At 38.3% G+C, this 21,204-nt stretch overlaps 1 long non-coding RNA gene across 1 annotated transcript in view; it reads right to left on the bottom strand.

Moving 5' to 3' along the window:
• The window catches only part of LOC141495103 (uncharacterized), a 73,241-nt gene extending 52,663 nt beyond the window's left edge, over nt 1–20,578 (bottom strand). The window contains exon 1 of the long non-coding RNA XR_012470659.1: nt 19,116–20,578. This is a non-coding gene — a long non-coding RNA (uncharacterized LOC141495103). The remainder of the gene's footprint in view (nt 1–19,115) is intronic.
• Between the last annotated feature and the right edge of the window lie 626 nt (nt 20,579–21,204).

Here is a 21,204-nt window from a genome sequence, read left to right as displayed (position 1 = left end):
GGTCCTGTGGCCAGATGAATCAGAACCACTGGAGATGGCCCTGGATGAAAGGTAATCAGGGTTAAGTGATTTGTGGAGGGTCACACAGATAGTAGGAATCAAGTGTCTGAAGCTGGATTCAAACTCCTGTCCTCCTGACTCCAAAGCCAGAGCTCTATCCACTGTGCCACCTAGCTGCCCTATTCTAAATATAATATATATATATGTATATATATATATATGTATGTATATAGGTATGATCATATCTGTATGTATATACCATTGTACTAATGGTTATTTACATTATAAAATTTTTACACATAGAACTATTAAAAGGATGACAGGAAGAGGAATATGATTTGATCTTTAAGTCAATTGGGAACCATTAGATTTTGTTGGGGGCATCTAGGTGGCACAGGGGATAGGGTTCTGGGTTTGTGTAAGTGAGTAAGGAAGACTCATTTTCCTGAGTTCATATCCAACCTCAGATACTTACCAACTGTGTAACCTTGGGCAAGTCTTTAATAATGTTTCCTCAATGGTGAAATGAACTGGAGAAGTAAATGGCAAACCACTCCATTCTCTTTTGCAAGAAAATCCCAAATGGATCATAAAGAGTTAGAGATGACTGAAATTGAAATATTGCACAGATTTTGTTGAGTAGGGGAAGGATATCATCAACTCTGAGCTTTAGGAAAATCATTTTGGTGACTGAAAGGAGAATAGAATGCGGTGGGAAGAGACTGAAGGCAAGAGAATTGGAGTATTGGCTTATGAGAAGAGAGATGGGAAAGAATGTAAAAGAAGTAATAAAGGCAAAAATGATAGAATTTGGCAATTGATTGTTTATATGGGATAATATGAGGGGAGAATTGGATAAAGTTCTAAAATTATGAACCTGGGATACTGGAAGGATGGTGGTGGCAATAGGCAGTTTCAAAGAAGGGGTGAGTATAGAAACATAAATCATTTCATATCTCATGAGACCACAACCCATCTGTATCTGCTCAATTTATGTGATTCACTCTTCTAGAAGTGAAAAGCAAAGGTTAAGGGCGGGGGGATGATGAGGTGCTACTCTTACTTGAAAGTCACTGCCCAAGAACATAGAGCCCACTTCTAGAAGGCTTCTGAAAACAGAATTGGGGGCTAGACTCTTGGGGAAGGAAGGAAGGAGGCATATTGTCTCTGCAGCTGTGGGTACCTGTGAGATAGCATAATTTCTCTGAGGGTTGGGGGCTATTGTTTAAAAAGTGACTACAGCAAAGAATTTGGAGGAGAGGACTTGGCATAGAATCCTAATTCTATCAATTAGCACCTATGTGACCTGGAACATACCACTTAAACTACCATGAACTTCAGTATTCTCATCCATAACATGAAAAGTTTGGACTAAATGCTTATGTCATAGATTTTGAGTTGTAAGGGACATATATGCGTCGGGGATCCAGAAAAATATTAAAACAATGAAGAGAATTTCCCCAAATAAATAAGAAATTGGGTTTGAGAATTCACAGGGCTTCAGAGGCAAGTATTTTCCTGCAGGGGAATGGGCAGTGTCATTGATTAAGGGGTAAAGCCTTCAGAATAAAGTCTAAGATAGGAAGAGGAAAAAATATTTAAGACAAAGAAATATTTCTATGAAGAATCCCTCAAGAAGCTGAAAACACAGAAGGGTAACAGAGAAGTGCTGAAAAGTATGATAAAAGATAAAACGGAATAGAAAAGAGAACCAAGAAATAAAGGGAAATTAGAGTGTGATCAACTGGATTAAAAAAAAAAGGCTTGAGAAGGAAGTTATGGGTATGGTCCATGAGGCCTCAACATACCTCTAGCTAACTTTTTTCTGGATGACTTCCAGTCCATTCTTGGTGCTCCTTAATCATGGAGGGAACAATACTGGCCTGACCTCACAGTTAAAATTCCATTGTCTGACTTTGTTATTTCAGTCCAGTAATTATTTTACTTCCTTGCAACAATAGAACAGTAAATGGAAACGATGTCCAGTTTGGATTTTGGAGGATAGGCTCTGCTCCTATAACTGTACATGATGCTAAAATAATTCTCCTTTCTCCAGCAGGAGTGGGGTAGGAAGTAAGTGTTTGGAGCATGTGAGAGACCCTCCAGTAGGAGAAGAATCCCTCACTCCTCTCAATGAGGCCCTTGCAGACAGGCCATGGAAAGAGAGCAGTCATTGGCATCCATTGGTATTTCATTATTTTCTTTTGAACTTCCAAAATGGTATCCTTGATTGTTCCCCTCTGGCTGCTGAAATGAAGAGGCCTGTTAAAACATCAGGCAGGCCTCTGTTCCCATTGGCCAGAAGGCTGGGAGTTATTAGAAAGACCAGGTTTCCAGGACAACATGTGGAACTTTATAAAAACAAAACCTCATTTCTATTGTTTCCTACTTAAGTACGGGCAATCATGCTGGCAACAAAGCTGGGAGTTGTGCTCTTGATGACTTTGCAGGTCCCCTGAATTTCATCCTCCTTTCCCTGATGGCAGCAGAAAGCTTCAGGAATATAAACAGTGCCAACTTTGAGCTGATCCTTGTCGATCTCATTTCTCCAGTGGCCAGAACCAATACATTCATCATCCTAAAGAAGACAGGCCTGGGCTAGGCCAGGCTCTAGGGGATTCTCTCCCTGACTCTGAGCGACCCTCAACCAAATGGACCAGACATCACAACTTACGATTCTCAGCAGAAGAGAATGGGCATATGTAGTCTGAGGAAGAGAAGACTATGGGAATGTGATAGCCATCTTCAAGTAGTGAAACAAGGTTGAAAAATTTGCATGATGGAGGAGCCATTAGATTTGATTTGTTGGCTCTAAAGGATGAAACTAAGAACAAGGGATTGACTTCATAAATACTATTCAAGATGGAGAAGATATTTTTTTAGGCAGGAATTTGTCTAAAAATTATCTGCAGGTTTTAGTGGATTGCAATGTGTCACTAATCTAGTATGGTGGCAAAAACCCAACAAAGAAAATCCAATAAAGAGAATCCCCTATACTACACTAGCATCCATCGGTAATGCTGTAACCCATCTTTAATCTGACCTGATCAGACCAAACCTGTCCTGGTAGGAATACATTAGAGGCCAGTTATATTTTTAATTTCTGCTGGAAACTTCATTATAGGAAAGCCATTAATAAGTTAGAGATTGTTCAAGGGGAAAGCCACCAGAACAGGGAAGAGCCTTGACTCCATGCGATATGAAGATTGTATATAGAAACTAAAGCCATTTAGCCAAGGGGAGAGAAGTCTCAGAGTTCACAGTTGAACTTGAAAGGAGTGGAAGAGGGATTCATCTTCTCCTGGATGGCCCAGGAGAGCAGAGCCAGGGGCAAGGAGGAAAATGTAGGCCTGATATCAGATGAGAGAAATGACTTCCTAACAATTAATAGTATCTTTAAGGGGAATAAGCTGACAGTTGGTAATAGTCTCCACCCTTCAGATACAGGACTGGAGCTTGGTTGGAAGTGTTTCATACTAATGGTGTCATTATTATCTATTTTTTTCAGTTGCCACTTATGTCAGTCCTGTTATGGCCTATTCTACCCTCATCCCTAGCTGGAGTGCCTTCTCCTGTCAGAGTCCTCTCCCTTGATTCTGTATGTTGTATCTAACAGTTTACACATCCATCCATCCACATACACACATATCCATATAGTCTCCCACATGAAACATCATGTTTTTTAATGCTCTTTAGATTCCCATTGCTTGGCAGAGTATCAGTTTCTTGAATGTTAGTTGATTGATTGAATTGGTTAGAAAGCAACTTTGCAGATATTGACATCCAAATTAGAACAGCAGAGACTCAAGGACTTGTCCCTAGGACATCCCACTGGAGATTTCCATCCAAGTTGACATTAATTTATTAAAGATGCATTTTTTTCAGGGACCATTCTTTGATTACTCCATGTAGGACTCCAGAATGAAAAGTCAAACTCACAGGTCTATTGTTTTCAGACTCTTTCCTGAAATAGATGGGAGCTTTTACCCTTGTTTACTCCTAGGGAATCGCTCTTCCTGTACATATAATTTGAGAGATAAGCATCAAGAATTCAGTAATTCCATCTGTACATTTCTCCTCTATCTTGGGTTAGATTCTTTCCAGGCTCAATTATTTTGGCATCCCGAGGATAGTCAGGTAATCTTTCTCACCCAATCCTTACTGACCTTGGAGTTCGCATCCGTGTTAATAACTTAGTTTCTCTCCTTCCTGTTCCACACTTTCCTTGGAAAATAAAATCAGCATAAAATTTGGAGATCAGTTCCCTGCCCCCGTTCTGTTTTCATCATCCCTGAACAATGGTTCCATCCCGTCTTCATATGTTGTTTTGATCCTCACATACACATGCACAATTCTAGTTGTTATTCTTAGAATCTTCAGTTTCTAACAATCTGGAGCCTTGGGATTCCTGAAATGATTTGTACAGTGCTCTGTTCTACTTTGGTCTTCATCCTCACAGACTCTCCCTTGATTCCATCATTTTTGCATGTCTTTTAAAACTGTGAGTTGATATAAGAGTTCCCTGTGTAGTCATATTGGTATCTTTAGGCAACACTCTCCCTTTTTGTTTCATCCTCACTGGAAAACTTTCAATTTTTGTCTCCAAAATTTCCTTGTGAGTTTCTTATCCTCCCTGGGCTGGTAGTCCCTGTAGAATTTTAATCTATGGATTCCTTACCAGTCTTTCTCTGAGTGCTTGAAAGTATTATTGTATCAAATTCAGTGATGAAGGATTTCATTGTTGTGAAGATGACCCCTCCACTGTGACTTTGAAAGTCTCCTGAAATCTGTTTTTTCCAGATCTCGTATGCATATCAAGGACTCACTGAGAATTCAACAAGCATTTCCTATTTGTGTGTCAGATTATGTCTGGTTTTTGTTCTCTATCATTAGGTTAGTGTTTAAAGTGGTCATTTGTCCTCAATGTTCCATTTCAACCTTAAGCACCCGTTCACAGAATCAGTTTCAATTTCTCTGGGTTGGTCAAAATTAATTATTGGATAATATTTCTTCTTTTCCTTTCCTATATCTTTAAAAAAGTTTTTTTATTTACTTAAGGCAATGGGGTTAAGTGACTTGCCCAAGGTCACACAACTAGGCAACTATTAAATGTCTGATGCTGAATTTGAACTCAGGTCTTCCTGACTCCAGAGCTAGTGCTCTATCCACTGCACTACCTAGTTACTCCTTCCTTATCTTTTTAATACCAAAACTATCATAATGAAAGAAATGAATTGCTCGTTGGTTCTGGGAAAGAGTACTCAAGTAGATGTCTCAAGACTTTCAGATGCCTTAGCCCAGTATCAGACTTAGCACAGATTTATAAGCCAGTTCCAGAATCCTCTAGATCTTCCTTCTGTCCCTGTCTCTGTTCCCTGTCTCTCTCTGTTACTGTGTCTATGTCTCTCCCTCTGTATTTCTCTGTCTCTGTCTCTCACTCTCTCATCTCTAGCAAATGACACAAATCTTTTCTGTAGTCTAAATCCCCTTAAAGTTCTAATTCTGACCTCTTTTACATTTTAAGTTAGACCTTTGAACATTGCAGGAGACTCTTTATTCTCCAAGATAGAGAGCTTTGGGAGCAGTTGATCTGGGATTCTTTTGCTAAGGGCCATGGTCTCCATCCATGGAAGCCAGGCAGCTGTAGACCATTCGGTGTTCCTGCCAGTGGTCCTGACCACTCTCCCATGATTAACACCTGGAACTTATTATTCCTTCTAAATGGTGCTGGGATCCATAGTGGGCAATATGTAGTGCCCTCCCTGAAGTAAGGAAGACACCCTGACCCAGGGGTGGGGGCTGTCTTTCAAAGAGAGCCCTAAAAGACCAACCCCTGAACCTATAGCAACTTTTCAATGGTGGCTGCCTAAAAGACAAAGATTCCAGAAACCTAAGAGATAGAAACACTTCTTTCTGGGACCTAGAAAACTGACAAAAAGCTGAGGATAGAAAAGGTCAGATGGAAGAAGTGCAGAAGCAAGAAGAGACCATTTTCCAGGATGAAATTAGCTGTCACCTCGGCATATTATCTAAGACCCAAGAATTAATCTTCCCTTTGAGGAGAGCTATAATATATCCATTTGCTACCCGGGATTCACACTTTGAGATAGTACCAGAAGGCTAAACCCAAAGAGTTCCTCCTTCTCTGCACCCAAATTCTCAGAATGGTACCCTTCTTTTTCATTGGGTAGAAAAGGAATATTCTGATGTATTCTATCAAAGAAAGAAGATGATTTCCTCATGGAATGACCTACAACCAATATCAAAGACAGCCTCAGGAAGCCAGACAAGTCTATTCCACGATTCTGCATTAGTATTGTCATTATGAACAATAATTTTACATTTTTAAAATCAATTTTCTCGTTCAATGAACAAACCTTTGGGGTTTTTTTTTGTCCCTTCCACTCTCCCCCACTGGAAAAAGAAGAAAGAAAAACCAAATCCTTGTAATAAGTGTGCATAACTAATCAAAGTTCTATATTGCTTATGTTAAAATTTGTTTCTTATTCTCCCCCTCGAGTCCCTCTTTCATCAGTGTTCTTCAGGAGTCAAAATTGAGAATGAAATAGAGAAGAGCTCTTTTCTACCATTAATATGCAAAAAAGCTGCATTTTGGTGAGGACATAGTATTAGTACCTCTGGTCACAGTTTTAATTGTACTAAAATTAGAATAGAGATAAGCAGAGGGATTAAAGCTGAAATTTCATTCATCTCTGGCCCTCTCAGATAGGAACTTTCCTCCACCAATGCAGGTCAGGACCATCTCTGTGATTTATAGATGTCAAGGGCTGGGTGAGGTGCTGATAGATAACAGGATTCACCTGGGCCCCTCTAGCTCATCTACCTCAGGAGCCCCTATCCTTGATTCTGAAACCATCTCTTGCTTCCCAAGCATTGCAACCTGTTTTACAAATTCAGAATTCATTTCTGTATAACACATGAGATGGACAAATTAGGGGTTGAGTTCAGCATTTTCTAGAGATCTCACATTCTCTAGTCAGCAAGGGAGACTCCAAGAGAGGGCTCCCCTATGGAAAAAGTCTACAAAACAGTAGAACCTGGATGGCATCTCTGGTTACCTAGATTGACCAACTCAGTCATCCTCCTATGTTCATTCTCTCTCCCTGCCACCTCCATCCAGCCAATGTACAAATTTGTCAAATACACAGGTCCATGCAATCATCATACTTGACGCCTTTCACTCCATGAGGCCAACTCACATTCTCTATTTGCATTTAAAATTGATTTGCTTTCTTGATTCTGCCTCCCCAAATTGTTCAACATCTTTTGATGCTCTTCACTACTCAGCTAGGAAACCTGATGCAGGTTCTAATCATCTCTTGCCCGGACTACTGCAAATTCCACTTATTATTAGTTATCAGACTTTCCACCTTCAGACTCTATCCTCCACAGTCCATCCCTTCAATCAGGCGCTCAAGGGATTTTCCTCTTTTTTAAATTTAATTTTTATTTATTTAAGGGGAGGGGATTAAGAGAGACTTGCCCAGCCAGGCAATTATGAAGTGTCTAAAGTTGGATTTGAACTCAGATCCTCCTGACTCCAGGGCCAGAGATCTGTCCACTGTACCACCTAACTGCCCCCCAGGATTTTCCCAATGCACAGGTCTGACCATGTTACCTCAGCCATAGAAGCTCCATTGGTCTCTTACTGCTTCTAGGAGCAAATGCCAATTCATCTGGGATTGAAAACTTCACCATCTGGCTCCAAACTATCTTTCTAGGTTTAGAAGACTGGTTCTCCTTGATATATTCTGTGTTTTGGTTATACAGTCTGACTTACTGTTCCTCCCAAATAATATTTCACCTTCCGTCTCCATGAGTTTGTGCAGGCTATTTGTTCTCTATACCTGGATTCATTCCCCCCTTCACTCACCACCACCTTCCAGAATCTCTAGTTTTCTTTAAAACTCAATTCAAATCCTAAAGTCAAACTAGGACATTTCCTAAGACTTCCTTCATTAGTACTTTCTCAATAGTATTTTTGCATTTATCAAAAATTATTAAAGAGATCATACATGCATTTACCAAATAAATATGAAATATCATGTGTGCATATGCAGATAAATGTAAATGCATATTTACATGGGTTCCATCAGAAATAGAAATAGTAAATATATGTGAGTATAGAGTTATAGAGTATATACTTCTCTATATAGGAGTATAGAGCATGGGACTTGATAGATGTAGGCATATATATGTTTATATGTGTCTTGGACATATAGTTATAAAAGTAGATATATGTAGATATATAAAAACATTTGTGAGTGTGCATGTCTCTCTACACATATGTGTTTGTCTAGGTGGGTAGGTAGATAGAAAGAGACAGAGATGGATAATTGGATAGTTAGATGGATAGGTGGATGAATAGATGTTCAGACATGTTTACCTGTGCAAATTTTGATTCCTCAAATTTTGATTTGAGAGATATTTTCATTTGTGCCTCTATATAATCAGCTCCCAGAATCCAGTAGCTGCAGAGTAAATAATGTTGAAAGAAGCTTCAATTTTCCTCTTTGCAACTTTCCCTGTTTACTCATAGTTCTGCCTCCTGCCGCCTGCAAGCCAAAGCCTGACCAGTACTCCAGGCAGCTGCTCTTCAAGAATCTCAAGATGGTCCCCACAGTCCCCCAAAGTGAAGGCTTCTGTTCTCTAGGGTAAGCGCCCCTAGTTCATCCAACTGATTATACAGCCTGAACTCAAGGCCCTTGGCAATCCCAATCATCTTCCTCTGGACGCTCTCCAAGGTTCTTAATCTGTGGTGCCATCTAAGACTGAACGCCCTTTCCATATGTGACTTGACGAAAGAAGATTCCAGCAGGATGGTAGCCTGCCTCATCCTGGGACTGTCACCTTCTGAAATCAGGCAGAGAGCTCCTTCACTATTTTGACTGGATTCATATCGAATTTTTCTTGAGATTTTTCTCTCTGTGGTCTCATGCCTCTTCCATCTTGTATTCTTGAACTCCATTTTTCTAAACCCAGCCAAAGGACTTTCCTTGCTCTCAATTTGAGATGGGATGAGGATGTCCATCAGTCAAGTATTTAACCATGTGGTTAAATCAAATCAAATCAAATCAAAATTAAATCAAATTGAATCATGTCCCATCATTGCTGTCCAGCAGCCCCAAGCCTTGGAGTTGGGAAGGACCAGTTGGCATTCACTGTAACTTAGTTGAAGATTTAGTGTGCATGCCCACAAATTTCTCCCTCATCACTGTCTCAAGATGCTTCTGTCCAGCCCTTCCCCAGGACTGGATCTGTGCATGAAAGTGGTCACTAATCCCATTAAAGCTGCTGTGGATCTAATTTTTTTAGACACATATTTTTCCCTCCTTCCAGTAGATTAAGGGTCTATATTGTGTGAAGACCCTCCATATCTGTAATATACTGCCATAATGGCTGGCATATATCAGTCAACACTTGTTTAGCTGATTCCATTCCCGCACCTCTTAGTGTGCACTCCATCCTCAAAGACACATTGACCATTCGGGGAGGACATTTCCTTCATCTTCCACAACTTCATGCCTTGTGTCTGTTTTGGAGAACTCACAATCCTTGAGAGAAGCATGGTAGCTTTTGTGGAACAGTTTCAATCTTATCCTTATAGCAATTTTTTCCCCTGAATTTCATTTCCAGCACCGTCATCAATATACCTAACTCCAAGTCTTCTATACAATTATTAAACTGTTCAAGATGGAGAACAGAACTCTGGGATGGCATATTAAAAACTTTCTTCCAAACTGATATCATTCAGGTTAGAATCATTATAACAATCTATATGCTATATTTGTATTTGCTACTATTTTACCTAATAATTTCCATTGACACTGATTAATGATGTTAATCTAGAATTGTCTTTTTCTGTCTTAGCTTTCTTTGGATGGAGGCTTGTGAATAGAACTACATTTTCATGGGAAGAATGTGCTGAGTTTCTTGTGTATTCAAATGCAGATCCCCATGGAGATTGGGAGGACAATATGTGGAATTTCTTAGTAAAGACATTTATGTATAAATAAATATTAGTGAAAAATTCATCAAATAAATAAATCTCACTTATTAATTCACCTGTTTACATAGCCATTTCCATGTAACAGCAGCAAAATTATTGCATGTGATTTCTTTTCCTGAAAATTCTTGATTAAATCCATTTTAGTGTTATTGATTTACAGATTTAATTTTTAAAATAAAGATTTATTCACTTTTTATGTTGTTTTGTTGCCAAGTGTAACCCCGCTTTCAGGATGAAAGCAGTTTTGAAAGGACAAACCCTTGGTAAATGCCTCTTACAGGAAGGGAAAGATGATTTCTTAATGGCTGAGGGGATGGTGAACATGATACTACATCACTGGTCATTCTTTGATTGTGACTGAGACATGAGGACCTACTTCAGGGACATGCATGGAAGGAAGAATGTCTAAAGAGATGGTAAAGAAGGAAGACTGGTGCATAACAAGCCTTGGACGCACTTGGGAGCCAGTCCCATCATGTTTCTTGACTTCCAAGTCCTGCGATTTTAAAGACTATTGAGAGTGGACTTTGTCCTGGTGAGATCCTTTTTATTCTCCACCTATGTTCCCAGAACATTAAAACTCAGAAAGATTAAATTCCTTATTCTTATACCTATTGTCATATTCAGTCTTCTCTAACCAATCAGTATTCACATTTCCCTCCATGCAAATTGAATACTGGATTAATGAGATATCATATAGAAAATGTAAAGAAAAAAGAAGTAAACATCTATGAGCCTGGTGGTCTATGGTTCTCATCTCCTCTTTCATATTTTTTTTAAATCTTGGAAACTCAATTTTCTTCTCTGCTTTAATTCTTTAATTTTTAATTTTTTGTTCTTTCCCCCAAAATAGCTCTCCATATTTTTTTATTTATTAATGAACCTGTTCTCTTATTTTCTATTCTGCTGAGTACTACTTTTGTTTTAAAATTTCCTTTTTGGTGTTTCCTCTTAGTATGCTTACTTATTCATTTTCACCTTTATTCTCTCATGGGTACAAAAATTCAGAAAGATGTTCAGTTGCCTCTGCATACTACTTCGGTTGCCTCCCATAAATCTATTCTTTATTCCAGAGTGGAAAATAAAGGTGATAGATTATTGTTTAGGCTTTAAATATGAATTAATGCATACCCATGAGATTTATGCCTATGTAGATAGGCACATTAATCTGTTTTAGCAATAGGTTATGAATGGCTGCCTAATACCTAATTTTTATTACTTTAGAAATAGAGTTTTTCTAGAAGGAAGCTTATCTGTCCCTGTTGGGAAGAACCAACATATCAGACTAATCTAAACTTCATGTGGGAGATTTTCTCTGGGATTCCATGGAGGTGGACAAAGGGAACCAGAGAATCTGAAAACAGATGATCTCTTTTATTGCTGTTCAGTTATTTTGGTCATATATAACTCTTCATATCCCCATTTGAGGTTTTCTTGACAAAGGTACTGAAGTAATTTGCTATTTCTTCTTTCAGCTCATTTTACATAGGAACTAACTAAGGCAAATAGGGTTAAGTGACTTGCCCAAAGTCACACAGCTAGTAAGTGTATGAGGCCAGACTTCAACTCAAAAAGATAGTCTTCACAGAAAGACTTGGACTTTATTCATCCAAGTCAGCAATCTATTCACTGGGTCACTAAATTGCCCAATTCTCCATATTATTTCCATCAAAAAAAAGCTTCCAGTTTAATAATTTTCTGATTTTCCCCCTATTTTCATTATTTTTTATATTATTCTGTTCTTGTAAAAAAAATACTTGCCATTGAATTCTTTTTTCATTGTTTTGTGAATTTTACAATTTTCGTCCAGTTTTACTTCCTTCCCCCCACCCCCCACAGAAGGCAGTCTGATGTCTTTACATTGTTTCCATGCTATATGCTGATCTAAATTGAATGTGTTGAGAGAGAAATCATATCCTTAAGGAAAAAATAAAATATAAGAGAGCAAAATGACATAATAAGATACTTTTTTGCTTTGAATTTCTATCATTTTCTTTTTCTTAGTAATATTTCTTTTTCATTTTACCTGATAAAATATTTGATAATTTTATTTCCCTTTAATTTCTTCAGTGTAATTGTTATTTATTTATGCATTTATTTTATAAGAGAAAATTCTTACATAGTTTCTTATGCCATAAATGTTTTTGGCTCTATGAGTACATTTTCCCTTCTCACATTAAAAAAAAAAATCCAATTCCTTTTATTCTTACTTATTTCCTGATGTTTGAAGGCTTTCTTAATTCATTCATTTTTAATGATTTTTAAATGATTTTTATGATTATTTTGGGTAGTTTTACTTTTGTATATTTTCTTTGTGGGTTATAAAAGGAATTTTAGGTGGAGTTTCTTTTGTGTCCCTTCATTCTGCAGTCTTACCTGAAGTCCTCTAACAGGTTTTAATAATTTAAATTCTACCAGAAGCAGTGCCATGTAGAGGAGACAGAATTGCCAGTAGAGTCAAAAAGACTTGGGTTCAAGTCTGACCTCTGGTATATATTTACCATGCGACTCATCATGTGACCCCAAACCACTCACTCTTTCAGTAACCCAAGACAAACTTGAATACTGTTCTGGAATGAGAAAAACCTGAGTTCATATCCAGTCCTAGATACTTGCTAGCTGTGTGACCTTGTTTAGGTCACTTCACCCCTGACTGCCTCAGTTTCCTCAACTGTAAAATGGGGATAATATTTGACTTTTATTCTCAAAGAAGACCATGACATCAGGGAGGTGATGCTATGACATGTACTGGAAATGGATTTGAGTGAGGGGGAGCTAAGTCTCCAGCCTCACTTTCTCCTCTGGAGTGGTCAGATATAAATCAGGAGATACTACTAAAATGCAAGGCAATCACATTTAAATGACTTGCAAAAGGTCACACAGCTAGTTAAGTGTCTGAGGCTGGATTTGAACTTGAGAATTCCTGACTTCAGGATTGGCACTTTATTGTCTTCACCACCTAGTTGCCCCTCCATATAGCTTACAAATAACAAATAAGTTGTGTATATCACATACATACATGCATGCATGCATATGTGTGTCTGTGTGTAAATATATCCATAACAAATAGGACTCTCTATCTATAAAATACAAGACAATTAATGGGGAGGGAAGATGCTGGCAGTGGTGGAGGCTGGGAGGGAATGTTTCATGCAGGAGTGGGTGCTGGAGCTAAGTCTTGAAGGAAATCAGATTCCAGGAAGTGGAGGAGAGGATGGTTATGAGATGGTATGATGGGATAAAAAAGGAGGAACTGATCTTCCTTGGTGACCAAGTTTTAGCCTATCAGAAATCTGTATGGTTACCTTGGAGCATGAGATGATCTTCAGAGAAAGGGAAGCTCCTAAGCAGGGCCTCCAAAAAGGCAGCTGATCAGGGAGAAAGGTAGGCGAAAGAAGCTGAAAACACCTGGGTGGAATGTTTTAATCACTGTTTTTTTTTCCTTCCTCCCTCCCTCCATCCTTGAGGGATAAAAATGCCCTCATTCTAAACATTGAAGTTTTGTGATTTCTTTTCCCCTCCAACATGTTTTCCATGCTCATTTAACCTCATTTCACCAATAGAGAACGATGGTGTGCAGGAGCTTTGAAAACTCCACTGAGCAGACCTGTCAATATGTTTGTGGCCCAGCATTTCACTGCTTTCATTCCTAATCTTGAAGGCCAAGACATGTCATCGCCTACTCAACTTGCCTCCGTATTCAGGACCTTCTGGGACAAAGGTACCTCAGGATGACAGGTAATTTGTCTAGAGGAAGCAGGGAGGGCTGGTAGGACCACAGAACTGGGCAATGGTTTCCATTTGCCTCCTAATACCACTATGGTGATACAAACCACAGCTGGGCAATAACCATAAATCAACCTGAAAGGGGTCAACTTCTGTGACTTAAATAATGATTTTTAGGAACTTCTAATGTCCCACTGACAGGAAATGCAATCTAGTACACTGATAGAAAGGTTCAAGATTTATCTGTGCTATATAGTGGCTATGAGATCCTAGGCAACATCCTGAGACTCAACATTATTGAGAAGTTTTCTCACCTCAGATTTTCCTTTATCATTGATAATCAGAGATTCAGACCTTAATCCTGTCTCATATGTACAGAGACCTCAGATGCTAGACTAGAAACAAAGCAATTTGGAACTTTCCCTTTCTTTCATAAAGGAATGTTATAGGTTTTGGGGGGAAAGTCTATTCTCACAAAGTTTTCTTATGAGTGTGCTTTAGATTTTCTAGATTCGTTTTGTAAAACTTGACCTCACTTTAGGTCCTTTGAAAAGGAGGTTGGCTCTATTTTAATCCATTTCCCTTTGAAGGTCATAATTTTGGATTCCTGGGAGTATAATGGTCTTGATATAAGCATTCAGGGAGAGGAGGAAAACTAAGAAAATGTGACAGTCAGTCACTCAGACTCCAGAGTGCCAATAGTGTCTGAAGACAGACCTGCTTGAGACTAGAAATTAGAATCATTCTGAATCCTTGTGACTGTCCTCGTCATGATCTCCTGAAAAGAAGGGAAAAGCTGCTTTGTTTGCTTGCTGAAGGCCACCCCTCTTCCTGCTCTGCTGGAAAATTCTCAGGTTCCCTATTTGTTCTACTGACTGGACACTTCTGAAATAGAAGCACTATCAAGTAGATCAGATTGTTGGGAAAATCGTTGGGACCAAAGTGACTCAACAAACAAATTTCATCATTGACCTTGTACCAATGGCCACCTGATATGGATAACACCTTGGGGATGTCAATTGGGAAAGAGTCCCTTCAAGGTTGCTCGTGATTTCAGTTCTGTTGTAGCTCCGCTTCTAATGCAGACTGGCCACTTTGTTCTCAAGACTTTAACAAGTCAGGGATGTGGATTGTTTGAGATGAGAAGGTAGAATAAAGAATGAACAAGGGGCATCCCATGGAAACTTACCTAAGTTCCAAAGAGTATGAGGATGGAAGGCCAGGGTACACTATTTAATTCAACAACAAAAAACAAAAAGAAAGGTAGAAATAACAATAAAGAAAAGAGGAAAGGTTTCAGAAAACAAAGAAAAAAGGAGAGAAGGGGAAAAAAGAAAGGGAGAAGAGGATAAAGGGGAAAATAAAGAGGAGAGGGAAGAGAGGAAGACATTCATATGGGAATAAAAATTAACTTTTATTTGAAAAGCTAACCCTTGAATTCCAGTTTAGGAAAATTAATATAACCCAGGACAAACTCAAAGGCTCTAGAGATATTTCTAAAATATGTATGTGTGGGAATATTTTTTCTGTGAATGTATAATTTATGTCCAATATTCATATTATATATATATATATATACACATTTGTATAATTCTACCTGAACAGTGAACTCATAAATATGTGCATATGTTGATATTCATCCTTTTCATATAATCTGCAGTCCCCTTAATAAAGCCTGAAGAATGAATAATATAAATTCTAGAAAAGTGATGAATACATATGTTTTGAAACAGCCCAAATGAGGTAACAGAAATTTCAGGAGGTCTCCAGCTCTTTCAGAGATAGGATTGAAACTAAGATCTAGGCTTGCCAGGGCTTGGAAGACTGGAGAGAATCCAACTGTTATTTCCAAAGTTAATGGACTGTCTCCCTATACTACACAATCCCACTTTAACCAGTTGGATATATTACTAGGCATAAGTAACAGCTCTTTTACTAATTCCCAATATGATCTCATGCAAGTTCATTAAATATCCCTGAATTTCAGCTGCAAAATGACATTAGAATTATTTTTTAATCTTTAGATATAAGGGTGCTATATACCTGCTATAATGGGTATGTGCAATAGTCCATCAAAAAATTCAAAAGAATTAAAAATAGAAGAAAATGTAAAATACCTTGTGAAAAAAAAAAAAAAACAACCTGGAAAATAGATCCAGAACAGACAATCATTGTACTATTTGATAGTTATGGTCAAAAGGAGAACCTGGACATCATCTATATCAAGAAATTATCAAGGAAAATTGCCTTGATATCCTGAAACAACAGTACAAATAGTCATTGAAAGAATTCACTGATCACCTTGGGCAAAAAATTTCAAGTTTTTGTTATGGTTACATTTCCCAACTATCAAGACAAGGAAAAAATTTTAAAGTGGCCAGAAAGAAACAATTCAAATATTAGGAAGCCACGATCAGGATTACAATAGCTTAATAGGATCAGAGGTCATGGAACATGATATTCTAGAAAGTAAAGAAACTAGGACTACAAGAAGAATCACCTACCAGATGAAATTAAGCATAATACTTCGAGGGGAACAATGATCATTGAATGAAATAAAAGGGTTTCAAACTTTCATAAGGAGAAGATCCTAATTGAACAAGAAAAACTGAATTCCAAAATCAAGACCCAAGAGAGGCATAAAAAGATAAAAAGGAGGAAAAATCATAAGAAATTCAATGGAATTGAACTGTATACAACCATACATAGGAAGATGATACTTGTAATTCTTTAAAAACATATCACTAATAGTATAGCTAGAAGGATATGATTGAAGATGATATATAGGATATGATTATAAGATGAATTTGAGGGAATGATGTAAAATAACAGCCAAGGGATGAGAAAGAGGTATACACTGGGTGTAGCTGGAAGAGAGAGGTAGAATATGGCAAATTATTTCAAAAGAAGTACAAAAATCTACTGCAATGGAGGAAAAGATGGGAGGGTAGGCATCAGTCAGTTCTTGAACTTTACTCTCCTCAGCACTGGCTCAAAGAATAATATACACAAGCAGTTGAATATATGAATCAATCTAACCACACAAGGAATCAGGAGGGGAGGAGATTAAGAAAAGGGATGGGGGAGGGTGGAGACTGAGAGAAAAGAGGACAGATTGGAGGAGATGGTGGACAGAAACATAACACTGGTGAGAAGGAAGGGGTGAAAGGAGAGAGAGGAAAAACAGGAGGAAAAGGACAATAATAGACTTGAATGCATGTCAGTAATCATAGCTGTGAATGTGAATGGAAGGAATTCTATTAAATGAAAGCAGATAGCAGAGTTAGATCCAAAATTGAAATCCTTCAATATATTGTTTACAAGAAACATATTTGAAACAGAAAGGTTCACACGGAATAAAGGTAAAAGGCAGAATCAGAATATAGTCTACTTCATTTGAAGGATTAAACAGGGTAGCATAGTTTTGTTTTTTCGCAAGGCAAAAGAGTTAAGTGACTTGCCCAAGGTCACACAACTAAATAAGTATTAAGTGTCTGAGGCCAGATTTGAACTTAGGACATCCTGACTCCAGCACCAGTGTTCTATCCACTGTGCCACCTAACTGGCCCTCAAAGAGATAAATAAACTACATCTTACTGAAAAACGAAGTAGTATCAGTGCATACTGACATATATGTGCTCCAAGTGACAGAGCATCCAAATTCTAAAAGGAGAAATTGAATGAGTTACAGTTTCATGACTAAACGAGATAGAGAGCATTATAAAATAAAAAATACTTAATTTTATGTTAAATTTTTTTTATAATAAATGTTATATTAAATTTAAAAACCTTTGCACAAACAGAACCAATTCAATCACAATTAGAAAGAAATCAGGAAGTTGGGAAACTCTTTATGGCAATTATCTGATAAAAGCCCCATTTCTCAAATAGAAAACCCAGGGCCATCTCCAGTTGCGCTGATTCATATCTGACCACTGGATCCAGATGACTATGGAGGACAAAGTGAGACTGGTGACTTTGCATAGCCCCCCCACCCCCAATCCAATTCATGTGCTTATCATGGCATCACCTCCTTGATGGAATGGTCTTCTTTGAGAACAAAGGACAAACATCATTAGAGAACTGAATTTATAAGAATAAAAGCCATTCCCAATCAATGAATGGCCCAAGGATGTGAAGAGGCAATTACTCTTTATGAGCATATGAAGAAGTGTTCTAAATTGTTTTTGATTATGGAAATGCAAATTAAAATAGCTCTGAGGTACCACTTCATACTTATTGGACAGAAAAGGAAAATGATGACTACTGGTACAGATGTGGAAAAAATTGAGACACTATCATCCTGTTGTGGAGTTGTGAACTTAATCAACCATCTTGGAAACTGTGCATACCCTTTGATTTGGCAATACCAGTACTAGATCTATATCCCCAAACGATCATTAAAAAGGGAAAGGAACCTACAAGTACAAAACTATCTATTGTAGCCCTTTTGTCAAGGCAAATATTAGAAATTGAAGAGCTGCCCATCAATTAGGGAATGGCTGAACAAACTGTGGCAATTGAATGTAATAGAATATTATTGTACAATAAGAAATGATTGGGCGGCTAGGTGGTGCAGTGGATAGAGCACTGGCCCTGGAGTCAGGAGTACCTGAGTTCAAATCCAAACTCAGACACTTAATAATTACTTAGCTGTGTGTCCTTGGGCAAGCCACTTAACCCCATTGCCTAGCAAAAACCAAAAAAAAAAAAAGAAAGAAAGATGAAAGAAAAAGAAAGAAAGAAAGAAAGAAAGATGAAAGAAAGAAAGAAAGAAAGATGAAAGAAAGAAAGAAAGAAAGAAAGAAAGAAAGAAAGAAAGAAAGAAAGAAAGAAAGAAAGAAAGAAAGAAAGAAAGAAAGAAATGATTAACTGGAAGATTTCAGAAAAATTTGAAAGATTTTTATGAGCTGATACAAAGTGATACAACTATGAATGACTCAACTCTTTTAGGTAAAACAATGATGTAAGACCAGTTCAAAGTCTCAAGAGGGAATATATTCTCCACATCCACTTAAAGAACTGATAGCTTCTGAATGAAGACTGAAGCAGACTTATTTCACTTAATTCTTTTTAGCATTTTTTTTCCTTCTGATCTGTTTCTTCTTTCACAACTGTGACTAATATGGAAATATGTTCTATATAATAGCAAACACATAATCTAAATCAAATTGCCTCCCATTTCAGAAACAGAGGGAGGGAAAGGAGGAAGAAAAATTTGGAATTCAATACCTTGTACAAATGAAAAAAATTGTCTTGTCATATAATTGCTAAAAAAATACTATTAAAAACATATCTTAATTCCCTTTCCATATGATGATGCTTCAAATAATTGAAGGTATCTATATCATGCCCTTACCTGTAGTTCTTGCCTCTTGGATTCTTCAACTCAAATTTGTAGATCCTAGTGTCAAACCTCCCACCAAACTAGGTGCCATCTACTGACAAACTTCCGGAGAAATTCCAGGATGTATCTAGTTCATCTAATACATGACTGGACTTTCACTGGATGAAGTGATGTTTCACTGGGTGAAATGACTCTCAGAGATCTTGCCAAATGGAAGGGATCCTCTGAGTATGCTATATTAGCATCATAATTAGCTTTATGTTATTTTCAGTGCCCCCCCCCCAAGAAATATTGTCCTCAGAGGTGACCAAATGAGGTCTGAACAGACTTGATATTCCCATAGGTCCTTGAAAGCTATATAGAGTGATGATGTTTTAAGGCCTCTGGTTCAATGCTACCCGCTTTTGTTCTCCCCTCTCCTAGGCCCCTTTCTGCTGCCCCCTCTCTAAGGCCTCATGATTGTTCTAAGGCAATGGGATAGCAAACTGTCTCCAGAAAGTATTGGGAAAGAAGATGTACATCCCTATGCCCTGTTAATCATTACCAAAGGAGGACCCTCAGCACGCGGTTTAAGCCCTTGTGGTAGCTTTGTTATGTCTATACAGTGGGTTTCCAAACCTATTGAATGAGCTTTTTTTTTGTTTTTGTTGTTATTGTGATTTGTTTGTGTTCCTTAATTGAAACAAAATGGTACAGACTTCTGTAGTGATGGTACCAAGCCGAACAGTCCCATGACAAGAAGCAGTCTTTTCTTTTTTTATGGGGCCCAAAAGAACCCACTTCTTAGCTTGGCCTTGTTATCTCCAGCAGGATTCAATCACCAGGTGGTAGTTTGGTCCATGCTTTGATTTGTAGCCTTGAGATCCTCTGGAAGTGAAAAGCGACCTTTTCTGATTCCCTTTCCCCTTAAATCCACGGTTGTGTCTTCTGGTTTCTAAGACGAGTTAAAGAGAAACAGAGTGAGGAACAATGAACTTCTGCCTGGCTATTCGGAGCCACTTTCCGGTTTCAACCCAGAGGAACAGTAGTTGGGCCCCATTTAGGGATATACTGCTCAGGGAAACAATAGTTGCAAAGTCCGAGGATTAGGAAGATATTAATGTAATCATAAACAGGAGGCTGAGTAATTGTTTCAATTGTGTTGTCTTCAGGGGCTCTAAAGCATAGGAGGGAAAAGTGGATGACTCCTAGGCCCAAACCTAAATCTGGAAAGCAAGAATTCCATGCTTTCAAAGGCCCTGCTGGCAAAACAATGCATCTTTTCATCCCGGCTCCTGGAAGCTCTGCAGCCATATATCTCAAGGTGAAGCTCAAGATGAACGTTTCAATGACCTTGGGAGGGGAGATCAAGTAATCCTATAAAAGGAAGCTTTCTTGATGGGGACTCCTTCACCCTTTGATCAGGGCCCGTCAGAGAGGAGCCTTCTCACTTCCACCGGCCCAGGCTGGGGTTGAAAAATACCTCCCCAAGTCAGGTGTCCATGGTTAGGGTATACAGGATGCTAAACCAGATACCCAATCCAAACTGAGGAAAGACAAAGGATGATTGTGACCAAATCAATGCTGCCTTCTCTGCTCTTCTTTGCAGTTCCTCTTTCTCTTTGTCTCCTGGATCCTTGCTCTGCTAAACCCTCCACAAGTTGACAAACAAGGCCTAAAACTGAAGACAATCTGCAAAGGTCAAGCATCATTTTACTGGAACTCTTCCTGAAAGAAGAGCCTAGGTATCTTGCCTGGAAGAATGGGAGGGGGGAATGGAGGGAAACAAAGCCCCCGGGGAGGAGGGAACATTTTTCTTTACCTGAATTATTTTGTATCCTCTGGGACACGCTTGCAAAGGGGCCTTCCAGCCACTTTGTCAATGGATTGGCTCTGGCAATCACCTCAATGGTGTTTCTTAAAAAACAAACCTACTGAATAGGACAGAACAGACTTCACACTTTCTTATGTAATACTCTTATTCTATGAAATTTTATTTTTTATGCATAATTAAAAAAATTTTTTAAAAAGCATCTTCCAGTGACTTGACATTCAAGACCTGGAGTTGTGATAAAGTAAAATATGTGAAATCCAAAGAGGAACAAAAGAAGGTGAAGAATAT

The sequence above is a fragment of the Macrotis lagotis genome, chromosome 8, assembly GCF_037893015.1.
Source record: "Macrotis lagotis isolate mMagLag1 chromosome 8, bilby.v1.9.chrom.fasta, whole genome shotgun sequence".
NCBI lineage: Eukaryota > Metazoa > Chordata > Mammalia > Peramelemorphia > Peramelidae > Macrotis > Macrotis lagotis.
Note: the sequence above shows the minus strand (reverse complement) of the source record. Positions and strands in the feature narration are given on the sequence as shown.